The 13,427-nt window shown below is 34.0% G+C and overlaps 1 long non-coding RNA gene across 49 annotated transcripts in view; it reads left to right on the plus strand.

The window, feature by feature from the left end:
- LOC110011318 (uncharacterized) overlaps positions 1-12,223 on the plus strand; it is a 38,625-nt gene extending 26,402 nt beyond the window's left edge. For 22 of the 49 annotated variants that reach the window (XR_016066033.1, XR_016066043.1, XR_016066057.1 and 19 more), the window contains 14 exons: positions 2,475-2,712; positions 3,784-3,987; positions 4,227-4,442; positions 5,100-6,094; positions 6,322-6,498; positions 6,731-6,946; positions 7,130-7,467; positions 8,029-8,298; positions 9,123-9,364; positions 9,556-9,768; positions 10,009-10,220; positions 10,429-10,537; positions 11,163-11,286; positions 11,600-12,223. This is a non-coding gene — a long non-coding RNA (uncharacterized LOC110011318). Of the gene's footprint in view, positions 1-2,474; positions 2,713-3,341; positions 3,585-3,783; positions 3,988-4,226; positions 4,443-5,099; positions 6,095-6,321; positions 6,499-6,730; positions 6,947-7,129; positions 7,468-8,028; positions 8,299-9,122; positions 9,365-9,555; positions 9,769-10,008; positions 10,221-10,428; positions 10,563-10,712; positions 10,953-11,162; positions 11,287-11,599 lie in introns of all 49 variants that reach the window. The other 27 variants (XR_016066039.1, XR_016066058.1, XR_016066078.1 and 24 more) reach the window with 21 other exon arrangements.
- Positions 12,224-13,427: the final 1,204 nt, after the last annotated feature.

A 13,427-nucleotide genomic window follows, 5' to 3' on the forward strand; every position in this document is an offset into this window, starting at 1 on the left:
ATAAAATGATATTTTTTTCCACAATTGTAGCATCTCCTATCTTTATCCTTCACTTCTAACAGAATTAACCTCATATTGGTTGCTGCTAAGTCTATTCATTTTCCAACATCTTTTCTTCAGAAATGTTATCAGAATATTTGCCAGCTATGGCCTTGAAAAATTTTTATTGGATCAAAAACCCTTTCATTTTCTGTTGCCAAATCAATTATCACTTTTCCATCGAAAAGTTGGAGACTATAACCGGCCATTAAAAAAGGTTTTAGAAAATGATTTTTAACAAAAAATGGAATTTTTAAGAAGAAATATAACACACTGATTTTTTTTTTGGAACAATTTTTTTAGAAACAAAATTCACGAAAATAAAAAAAAAAGGATCGAAAATGTCTTCAAGAATTATCACAAAAATTGGCCCAAATTCGAAAATATCACAGAATGATTCACAGTAATGACAATGCTTTGATTTAAAGATTAATAATCACAATAATCACTCAAATATAGGAAAGATCAGAAATATTTAAATCACACAGATTGCAATATCTCAAATAAATTTGCAGCGGATAACTAAATATAACTTGAATTCCGAAGGCGAACAAATCGCAGAAACAGGTATCACAAAAATATAATAATATCATAAAGATATAGTAATCGAACAAATCGCAGAAAATAACAATAACAGAGATATACTCGCAAGATATATCAAAAAGACCGAGGCTTCCAGTCTAAGTCCCGACCAGATACCCGACGTTCTCAGGGGACTGGCCAAGTGGGAGTTTAGAGGGATTTACCGCGGCTAAATAATAACAGTAATATCGACAAGAAAAAAAATGCGGAAATAAAATAGGAGAGATTAGAGAATCGTTACCACCACCAGGAGCCGAATTTCAGAGACGAGGCTCTGATACCACTGTAGAGTTGCAACCTCACAATCCTAATCGACTATTACAAATGATTGGAGTGCGAAACACCTTAATACAAATCGATATTACAACTTATAATAGAATGAATAAATCAAACTATAATAAAATAGATTCTTAACGAATGCGGCTAGGAAAGCTAGATTTCGGTCACACAAGACCAGTTGTCCAAATCTTAGACCACGGTTGCACCACCACCAAGAAACCCGACGGGAAACCTCAAGAAATCACTTAGAACCTTTCTGTCACAAAGACCCACAAAGGATGACGAGTTCACTCAGAACCGATTGCAGTGAGAATATGAGAGATTCAAGTTGTATCACTTTCAAACGGGGTCACGAGCCTTTTTATAGGTGTAAAGAATCAACGGGAAAAAAAGGAGCCATGGAAACTTTCCCCAAAACCATCATCTTGGTTTTGGGAAAGCTTCCATTTCCATGGAAGAATGAGAGATTTGCAGAATCAGTGGAGATATGAGGGAGAAGAGAGTAGAGGGCGATTTGAGGGTGTGAGAAGGAAATAGAATCAAGTTTAGTTTTAGACAATATATATATATATATATATATATATATAAGGTCAAACCTAGGTCGGGTCAATGGGTTAATGGGTCAACCCGTCGGATAGCTTAGGTGGGCCTCCAGGTGGGCTTAAGTGGTTTGGGTCTTGTTTGGGCCATATATATTAACAATTGTTATTTGTAATTTTCTCTCATTTTTCCTCTTCTAGTGATAATTAAATGATTCCTTCATAATACAAAAAGTAGGAACCACTTCTACACGAAAGAAATTTATGGCTAACAAGAAGTTGACTTAATTCATAAATAATATAAGATTGAGCCCTCATCTATTTGCACGACCAATATCTGTTTATAGCATAGACGTATGAACACATTCTATGATTAGTAGAGGGCAATACAGCCTTATCGAGGAAGAGATAAGTGTTTGGTTAATCTACTTTATAACTCATTCGTCAATGAAAATAAATTATCAAGTCTGTTGTCTACTACTTCAGAACTATGCACAAATATTTTGCTGCAGAATTCGGTTTATTTTGTTGCAACTTATTCCTCAGCACACTTCTGCACAATTATCCCTTGTATTCTGCTCCCGAATATTGTTGTTTTGCTATAGAATGACATTGAACCTTCTGCTTGCAGCAGTGAAGCAAATTGAGTGCATGTTAACATTGATCACATGAATCAATACTCTTTATATATATTCTCTATGTATTTGTATCATTTTTTTCATATGTAACTTAAAGGATTATATGATGATTTGTAAGCTTGAATTGTTTAGGTCATTCTATCTTCTTGGAGTAGCATTTTTTTCTTTGCCTATGGAGAATCCCGCTTATTCGCACGCTACTATCAACAAAATTCACATAGATGACCAAAATGCCATGATTTAAGAATGTCAAATAAAGTTTAGAATCAAGTTTGTTTTAATACTTGTAGTGCTTCGATTTATTATGTATAAGTTCTAGTGTAGATTAATATTTCTGATATGGATAATTTGATAATTTCTCATTGTTTTCATGTCAAAAAAATTTTCCCTGTCGAAGGATTCGAGAAGGTATCTCTGATTTAAGCTTTTCATTTTGGAGAAAGCCATCTCCGTGATTATAGCACATGCTAAGGAGAAGAAGATTAATTTCAATGAGACAACTCAGCTTCAGGTTGGACTGAAAACCTAATGATCCGCAAAAGGAAAACTATCTCTGTAGGTCCGTGAAGTTGATGGACATTCGTATTACAAAAATAGGAATTTGTATGCTTTTGGATGCTTAGCGTGTTGATGAGGTATTCCACAGATCCCTGTTAGCTAGATGCTGTGAAAGAAATTCAAATCGTTGTCTAAATTTCTTGATTTCAGCGTACAACAAGATTTTAGAGTTGTCTAAATACACAAGTGCTTGATTTATACATACATTTCTGATTTAGATTAATATTTCAGATATAGATAAGCTTCTAAAGTTTTAATGTTAAAATATTTAAGCCAACTTTCATAAAAGGATCAAGAAGTTGTCGCTTAAGTAGGCCCCACTTGGTCAGGGAAGCAATACCCGTGATTAAAGCAGATGCTAAGGACAAGAAACGTAATTTCAGTGAGTGTGTTGAGCATTGACTCTGCTCCAGATTGGACTCAAAACCTAATGATGGGCACAAGTAAACGGTTTCAGTGCATCCGCGATGTGACTCTGGATTCTGAGACCAAAAATAAATTTTTTTTTTCTTGGTGATGCTCAGCATCTTGAACTTGATGAGGTACTCCACCCACAGATCTCTATTAGAAAGACTCTACTGTCAAAAAAATTACTGAAATGTCATGACTTCAAGATATCATATAGAATTCAGGACTGTTTTTGTTATATAGATAAATGATCTCATATAGATAAATTTTTGAATTGTTTTAATGTTAAAATGTTTAGGCAAACTACAGTCAAAGGATTGAAGAAGTTGTAGGGTGTACATGTTCACATAGGCTTTCTCCGTGGTGACAACACATGTAAAGAAGGAGTGTAATTTCCCTAAGACTATTGAGCTCCATATTGAACTCATAAACTAATGTTCAGCAGAAGGAAAAGCGTTTCAGTGGGTCCGTGAGTTTGGTCCACATTCCATGACCAAAAATTAAAACCTGTGTGCTTGGTGATGCTCGGCATGTTGAATAGGTATTCTACAGATCCCTATTATTAGGATTTCTTTGTCAAAGAAGTTTTAGTAGATTACCAAAAAGTAGTGATTTCGGCACATAGATTTCATGATGTTTTAATAACAAAGTGCTTTGATTTATTATATATAAATTTCTGCCACAGATTAGTGTTTATCATATCGATAAATTTTTCACTCTTTTAATTTCAAAATATTTAGGCCAACTTGTGTTGAAGGATTAAAGAAGTTGTCTCGAAATCTGCACTTGTTGAGGGAAACGATCTCCACAATTCTAGTAGAGGCTGAGGACAAGAGTCATTTCACTAAGAAAATTGAGCGCGAGGGTGGAGTAGGAACTAATGATCCACTTTTGGACGAAAACTGAAAACTTGTATGCTTTGTGATGCTCCGCATGTTGAGAAGGTATTCCACGCATCCATGATAGTAGGATTCTACTATCAAAGAAATTCACATAGATTTCCAAAATGTCATGACCTCAGCCAAATGGAATTCAGGATTTGTTTAAAGGAGATGTGGTTTGATTTATTATAAAGAAATTTCAACTCTAGATTAATGTTTTAGATAGATAATTTATACTTTTGTATGTCAAAATGTTTAAGCCAACTTCAGTTTAAGAATTCAAGATGTTGTGTCTCATGTAGGATGCCCATTCACTCGGAAGCCATCTCCATGATTACTGCAGTTTCTAAGAGGAAGAAGCTTAATTTCAGTGAGGCGATTAAGTTCCGGCTTGGACTAAAAAGTATTGACCGAGTGAAGGAAAACCGTGTAAGTGGGACCGAGATGTTGCTCCCCATTCTGAGAGGAAAAGTGAAATAAAAATTTATGTGCATGATTATACTCAGCGTGGTGAAGAGGTATTGCACAGAACCCTATTAATTGGATGCTATTTTAATAGAAATTTTGATAGATTACCGCAATGTGATTTAATTGAGAATAAGATATTGATTTCAGGATTGTATTCCTTTTGAATTTTTTATATTGATTAATATTTTTGATATAGATAAACTTTAATTCTTTTAATGTCAAAATGTTTAGGCCAACTTTACTTAAACGAATAAGAAGTTTTAGGTGGGCCGGGTGTGTCAAGGGAAGCCATCTCCATGATTGTAGCAGATGCTAAGGAAAAGAAATAATTTCACCGGCAGTTGAGCTCCATATTGGACTCAAGATATAATGATCTGCAGTAGGAAAACCGTATCATTGTGTTCGTGAAGTAGCTCCACATTAACCAAAATATGAAAATTTGTGCGCCCAGAGATGCTAGATGAACATGTTGAATAGTTATTCCAAAAATCCCTATTAGTCGGGCGCTATTGTCAAAGAAATTCATATAGATGGCCAAAATGCCATAATTTCAGAATGTCAAATAAAATTTAGAATTCAGGTTTATTTTAATACTTGTAGTGCTTTGATTTATTATTTATAAATTCAGGTATAGATTAATATTTCTGATATGTATAATTTGATAATTTCTGATTGTTTTCATGTCAAAAGTTTTTTCCCTATTGAAGGATACAAGAAGGCGTCTCTGATTTAAACTTTACATTTTGGAGAGAGCCATCTCCGTGAGTATAACACATGTAAAGGAGAAGAAGCTTAATTTCAATGAGACAACTGAGCTTGAGGCTGGACTAAAAAACCTTTGATTCGCACAAGAAAAATTATCTGAATAGGTACGTGAAGTTGATGGACATTCATAGTCCAAAAATAAGAATCTGTATGCTTTTCAATACTTACCGCATAGATGAGGTATTCTACATATCCCTGTTAGCTGGATGCTGTCAAAGCAATTCAAATTGTTGTCTAAAATTTCTTAATTAAAATATTTATGCCAACTTTCGTAAAAGGATCAAGAAGTTTTCGCTCAAGTAGGCCCCATTTGTTCAGGGAAGCAATACCCGTGATTACAGCAGATGTTAAGGACAAGAAACGTAATTTGAGTGAGTCTGTTGAGCACTGTCTCTGCTCTAGATTGGACTCAAAACCTAATGATGGGCACAAGTAAACTGTTTCAGTGCATCCACGATGTGGCTCCGGATTCCGAGACCAAAAATGAAATTTTTTTTGCTTGGTGATGCTCAGCATCTTGACTTGAAGAGGTATTCCAACCACAGATCTCTATTAGTAGGATTCTAGTGTCAAAAAAATTACTGAAAAATCATGACTTCAACATACCATATAGAATTCAGGATTATTTTTGTTATATAGATAAATGATCTGATATAGACAAATTTCTGAAATGTTTTAATGTTCAAATATTTAGGCTAACTATAGTCAATGGATTCAAGAAGTTTCAGGTTGTACATGTTCACAGAAGCCATCTCCGTGGTGACAACACATGCAATGAAGGAGTGTAATTTCCCAAAGACTATTGAGCTCCATATTTAACTCATAAACTAATGTTCAGCAGAAGGAAAAGCATTTCAGTGGGTCCGTGAGTTTGGTCCACATTCCAAGACCAAAATTTAAAACCTGTGTGCTTGGTCATGCTCGGCATGTTGTATAGGTATTCTACAGATCCATGTTATTAGGATTTATTAGTCGAAGAAGTTTGGGTAGATTACCAAAAAGTAGTGATTTCAGCATATAGATTTCGTGATGTTTTAATACCAAAGTGCTTTGATTTATTATATATAAATTTCTGCCACAGATTAGTGTTTATCATATCGATATATTTTTCACTGTTTTAATGTCAAAATGTTTGGGCCAACTTGTGTTGAATGTTTGAAAAAGTTGTCTTGAAAGCTGCACTTGTTGAGGAAAGCCATCTCCACAATTCTAGAAGAGGCTGAGGACAAGAGTCATTTCACTAAGAAAGTTGAGCACGAGAGTGGAGTCAGGAACTAATGATCCACTTTGGGACGAAAACTAAAAACCTGTATGCTTTGTGATGCTCCGCATGTTGAAAAGGTATTCCGCACATCCCTGATAGTAGGATTCTACTAGCAAAGAAATACACATATATTTCCAAAATATCATGACCTCATCCAAATGGAATTCAGGATTTGTTTAAAAGAGATGTGGTTTAATTTTTATATATAAATTTCTAGTATAGATTTAGATAGATAATTTATACAGTTTTAATGTCAAAATGTTTAAGCCAACTTCAGTTTAAGAGTTCAAGAAGTTGTGTCTCATGTAGGATGCCCATTCACTCGGAAGCCATCTCCATGATTACTGCAGTTTCTAAGGGGAAGAAGCTTGATTTCAGTGAGGCGATTAAGTTCCTGGTTGGACTAAAAAATAATGACCGAGTGAAAGAAAACCGTGTAAGTGGGACCGGGACGTTGCTATCCATTCTGAGTGAAAAAGTGAAATGAAAATTTGTCTGCCTGGTTATACTCAGCGTGGTGAAGAGGTATTCCTCATAACCCTATTAATTGGATGCTATTTTAAAAGAAATTTTGATAGATTACCGAAATATGATTTAATTGAGAATAAGATATAGATGTCAGGATTATATTCCTTATGAATATTTTTATATTGATTTATATTTTTGATATAGATAAATTTTTAATTGTTTTGATATCAAAATATTTAGGCCAACTTTAGTTAAAGGATTAAGAAGTCTTAGGCGGGCTGGATGTGTCGAGGGAAGCCATCTCCATGATTGTAGCAGATGCTAAGGAAAAGAAATAATTTCACCGGCAGTTGAGCTCCAGGTTGGACTCAAGATATAATGATCTGTAGTAGGAAAACCGTATCATTGTGTTCGTGAAGTAGCTCCATGTTAAACAAAATATCAAAATCTATACGCCTGGAGATGCTAGCTGAAGAGTTATTCCAAAAATCCCTATTAGTCGGGCGCTACTGTCAAAGAAATTCACATAGATGGCCAAAATGCATGATTTCAGAATGTGAAATAAAATTTAAATTCAGGTTTGTTTTAATACTTGTAGTGCTTTGATTTATTATGTATAAATTCTGGTGTAGATTAATATTTCTGACATGGATAATTTGATAATTTCTGATTGTTTTAATGTCAAAAATATTTTCCATATCGAAGGATACAAGAAGGTGTCTCTAATTTAAACTTTACATTTTGGAGAGAGCCATCTCCATAAGCATGGCACATGCAAACGAGAAGAAGCTTAATTTCAATGAGATAACTGAGCTTAAAGCTGAACTAAAAACCCAATGATCCGCACAAGGAAAGCTACTCAGTAGGTATGTGATGTTGATGGACATTCATAGTACAAAAATAAGAATCTTTATGCTTTTGGATGCTCAGCATGTAGATGAGGTATTTCACATATCCCTGTTAGCTGGATGCTGTCAAAGCATTTCAAATCATTGTCTAAAATTTCTTGATTTCAGCGTACAACATAGATTTTAGGATTGTTTAAATACACAAGTGCTTGATTTATACATACATTTCTGATTTAGATTAATATTTCTGATATAGATAAGCTTCTAATGTTTTAATGTTAAAATATTTAGGCCAACTTTCATAAAAGGATCAAGAAGTTGTCGCTTAAGTAGGCCCCACTTGCTCAGGGAAGCAATACCCGTGATTAAAGCAAATGCTAAGGACAAGAAACATAATTTCAATGAGTGTGTTGAGCACTGTCTCTGCTCCAGATTGGACTCAAAACCTAATGATGGGCACAAGTAAACGGTTTCAGTGCATCCGCGATGTGACTCTGGATTCTGAGACCAAAAATGAATTTTTTTTTGCTTGGTGATGCTCAGCATCTTGAACTTGATGAGGTATTCCACCCACAGATCTCTATTAGAAAGACTCTACTGTCAAAAAAATTACTGAAATGTCATGACTTCAAGATATCATATAGAATTCAGGACTGTTTTGTTATATAGATAAATGATCTCATATAGATAAATTTTTGAATTGTTTTAATGTTAAAACGTTTAGGCAAACTACAGTCAAAGGATTGAAGAAGTTGTAGGGTGTACATGTTCACATAGGCCATCTCCGTGGTGACAACACATGTAAAGAATGAGTGTAATTTCCCTAAGACTATTGAGCTCCATATTAAACTCATAAACTAATGTTTAGCAGAAGGAAAAGCGTTTCAGTGGGTCCATGAGTTTGGTCCACATTCCATGACCAAAATTTAAAACCTATGTGCTTGGTGATGCTCGGCATGTTGAATAGGTATTCTACAGATCCCTATTATTAGGATTTATTTGTCAAAGAAGTTTTGGTAGATTACCAAAAAGTAGTGATTTCGGCATATAGATTTCGTGATGTTTTAATACCAAAGTGCTTTGATTTATTATATATAAATTTCTGCCACAAATTAGTGTTTATCATATCGATAAATTTTTCACTATTTTAATTTCAAAATATTTAGGCCAACTTGTGTTGAAGTGATTAAAGAAGTTGTCTCGAAAGCTAAACTTGTTGATGGAAGCCATCTCCACAATTCTAGTAGAGACTGAGGACAAGAGTAATTTTCACTAAGAAAATTGAGCACCATAGTATAGAGTTTTGGATTGTTTTTGTTATATAGATAAATGATCTGATATAGATACGATAAATTTCTTAATTGTTTTAATGTCAAAACGTTTAGGGGAACTACAGTCAAAGGATTCAAGAAGTTGTAGGCACATGTTCACAGAAGCCATCTCCGTGGTGACAACACATGCAAAGAAGGAGTGTAATTTCCCAAAGACTATTGAGCTCCATATTGAATTCATAAACTAATGTTTAGCAGATGGCAAACCGTTTCAGTGGGTTCGTAAGTATGGTCCACATTCTTGGATAAAAATTTAAAAAACCTGTGTGCTTGGTGATGCTCAGCATGTTGAATAGGTATTCTACAGATCTCTGTTATTAGGATTTATTTGTCAAGAAGTTTAGGTAGAGTACCAAAAAGTAGTGATTTCAGCATATAGATTTCGTGATTGTTCTAATACCAAAGTGCTTTAATTAATTATATATAAATTTTTGCCATAGATTAATATTTATGATATGGATAAATTTTTCACTGTTCTAATGTCAAGATACTCAGGCCAACTTGAGTTGAAGGATTAAAGAAGTTGTTTCGAAAGCTGCACTTGTTGTGGGAAGCCATCTCCAAAATTCTAGTAGAGGCTGAGGACAAGAGTCATTTCACTAAGAAAATTGAGCACGAGAGTGGAGTCAGGAACTAATGATCCACTCTGAGACGAAAAGTGTAAATCTGTATGCTTTGTGATGCTCCGCATGATGAAAAGGTATTCCGCACAATCATGATAGTAGGATTCTACTATCAAAGAAATTCACATAGATTTCCTAAATATCATGACCTCAACCAAATGGAATTCAGGATTTGTTTAAAAGAGATGTGGTTTTATTTATTATAGATAGATTTCTAGTATAGATTAATGTTTAAGATAGATAATTTATACTATTTTAATGTCAAAATGTTTAAGTCAACTTCTGTTTAAGGATTCAAAAACGTGTGTCTCATGTAGGATGCCCATTTTTTGGGAAGCCATCTCCATGATCACTGCAGTTCCTAAGGGGAAGAAGCTTAAATTCAGTGAGGCGATTAAGCTCCTGGTTGGAGTAAAAAACTAATGACCAAGTGAAGGAAAACCGTGTAAGTGGGACAGAGATGTTGCTCCCCATTCCGAGAGGAAAAATGAAAATTTGTATGCCTTGTTATGCTCAGCATGGTGAAGAGGTATTCCATAGATCGTTATTAGTTGGATGCTATTCTGAACGAAATTTTGATAGATTATCGAAATGTGATTATTTGAGAATAAGATATAGAATTCAGTATTGTTGTTTTAATACACAAGTTGTTTGATTTATTCCTTATTATTTTTTTATATTGATTAATGTTTTTCATATAGATAAATTTTTAATTGTTTTAATGTCAAAATGTTTAGGCCAACTTTAGTAAACGATTTCGGTGCATCCGCGATGTGCCTCCGGATTTCGATACGAAAAAATGGATTTCTTTTGCTTGGTGATGCTCAGCATGTTGATCTTGAAGAGGTATTCCACCCACAGATCTCTATTAGTAAGATTCTACTGTCAAAAAAATTCAGATAGATTAGTGAAATGTCATGACTTCATCATATCATATAGAATTCAGGATTGTTTTTGTTATATAGACAAATGATCTGATATGGATAAATGATCTGAATTGTTTTAATGTTAAAATGTTTAGGCGCATTACTGTCAAAGGATTCAAGAAGTTGCAGGGTGTATATGTACACAAAAGCCATCTCCATGGTGATAACACATGTAAAGAAATAGTGTAATTTCCCAAGACTATTGAGCTCCACATTGAATCAAAAACTAATGTTCAGTAGAAGGAAAAGCTTTCATTTGGTCCATGAGGTTGGTCCACATTCCAGGACCAAAATTTAAAAACTATTTGCTTCGTGATGCTTGGCATGTTGAATAGGTATTCTACAGATCCCTGTTATTAGGATTTATTTGTCAAAGATTTTTAGGTAAATTACCAAAAAGTAGTGACTTCAGCATATAGATTTCGTGATTGTTTTAATACCAAAGTGCTTTGATTTATTATATATAAATTTATGCAATAGATTAGTGTTATGATATCGATAAATTTTTCTTTGTTTTAATGTCAAAATGTTACGGCCAACTTCAGTTGAAGGATTAAAGTTGTCTTTGAGGAAAGCTGCACTTGTTGAAGGAAACCATTTCTATAATTATAGAAGATGTTGAGGACAAGAATGAACTAATGATCCGCCATAGCTAAACCGTTTCAGAAGGTCAGTGAACTTGTCCCCATTCTGAGACGAAAATCGGAAACCTGTATTCTTTGTGATGCTCCGCATGTTGAAAAGGTGTTCCGTAGATCCATGTTATTACGATTCTACTATCAATGAAATTCAATAGATTTCAATATCATGACCTCAACCAAATAGAATTCATGATTTTTTTAATGGAGTTGTGGTTTGATTTTATTATATATAAATTTCAAGTATAGATTAATGTTTCAGATAGATAATTTTTTACTGTTTTAATGTCAAAACATTTAAGCTAACTTTAGTTAAAGGATTCAAGAAGTTATGTCTGATGTAGGATGCAGATTTTCTGGGAAGCCATCTTCGTGATTAGAGCAGTTCCTAAGGAGAAGAAGCTTAATTTCAGTGAGGCTATGTTGCTCCACATTCTGAGAGGAAAATGGAAAATTTGTATGCTTGGTTATACTCAGCATGGTGAAGAGGTTTTCCACATATCCCTATTAGTTGGATGCTACATTCAAAGAACTTTTGATAGATTAAGCATTCCACTTTTGCTTTTCCTTCATGGAGACTTCTACTTGAAAATATTAGGTATTCTAACTTCAAGAAAAGTGGGATTGTGCACCATTTGATGCATTATTACAGTGATTAATGGAACGATTTCTCCAAGGATATTGTTACTTTTATCTTTAAAGACCTTGTGAAGAAGCCTATAACAGAGGTGGAGGTTTACGGAATGTTGCAGAACATTGTGAGCATGACATCAACAGTTGATGTAAAGCATTAGATGTGGAAGTTGATGAGAAATGTGGGGCTAATCAACAGGTGAGAGGGAAAATGATATTGGCTATTGATCATAAGCACAACACGACTCTTTGAATTGTAAACAGATGCTTTTTTAGATTTATTAGCTCATCTGTTGTAAAAATTGTTGATATACATAATTGTATGAGCACTGCAATGGAAACTCCATTGGAGCTTTGTGAGATACAGATTAAAATTACTAAAAGGTAGAGTGGGGATGCAAATGTCCAACACGCATGGCTTCCTTGTGACGGATGGATTAGGTATTATGAGCCATTGAAAATTGAGCGCATGCATGGTATTGGAATGCATCTAATTCCCGCACATGACACTTCGATGTTTTATCCACTTTGCTTTGCAAGGTCGGCTTTAATTTTGTTTATGCTCTTCCAATGATGATTGCATTAAATGTTCGAATGGTATTTTTGATACTATGAGTGGTAGATGAGTTGAGCCGGTCTGATTTGAAGCTCGACTTGGGCTAAAGTCGAGCTAGCTCGAGAGTTTAGTAAATAACCAAATAAAATACTTGGGCTAAGGGTCAAGTTGGTAATTTTTCTTACATCTCCCCCTCTCGGAGCCCAAGTATCATATACGCCCCCAAAATAAAGAGCCTTGAAGACTAGAAGAATTATATGCTCTTGCGAGCTTTTCAATATTTTTTATTTTTAAATGTTTTATTTGTAATTCTCTATACAACAATAATCTTAATCAACGAGTAAGTAAGTTAAGTTCATATTTATTTATTATTAAATATTTTTCATTGTGTATTAATTATTTTTTTTAAATTATCTAATAATTTAAGAAAGTTAGGAATATATTTTTGTTAAAAATAATTTGGACTTGTCAATCTAGCATAATAAATAAATATTCTAAATTAATTTTTATTTTGTTATAAATAAAAAATAAAAAGCTCGAGCTTGAGTTTGGATTAAAATTTCGAGTTCAACTCGTCTACACCACTATTATATGCTCGTGAGTAATACAACTTTGATTTTTTCGTGATCAGGTAGCACACTTCTTCTTTCTTATTTTCTTATCCTCTGATCCTATTTTGTTGGTTGTTAATTGCTTTATGCTTAAAGGCAAATAACATAGGAATCTATAGATAACAAATTTTCAAATTATCATGTAGATCTTCCAAATGATATAGTGCTCACAACAAACTCCTGTATCATGCTTTTGTATAAGTCTATGAATATAGTCTTTGTATAGTCAACTTACCAGCTCATTGAGTGATGAAGGAAAACCTCTACCTCTAACTCCCCATCGTAGGTAAATAACAAGAAAAAAGTTAGTAAAGAGGAGGTAGGAAAAAGAAAAATTGAGGACTGGATAGTGGCTTTAGGAATAAAATCTTT

This window comes from Sesamum indicum, linkage group LG6 (genome assembly GCF_026168435.1).
Source record: "Sesamum indicum cultivar Baizhima isolate 11 linkage group LG6, ASM2616843v1, whole genome shotgun sequence".
Classification (NCBI taxonomy): domain Eukaryota; kingdom Viridiplantae; phylum Streptophyta; class Magnoliopsida; order Lamiales; family Pedaliaceae; genus Sesamum; species Sesamum indicum.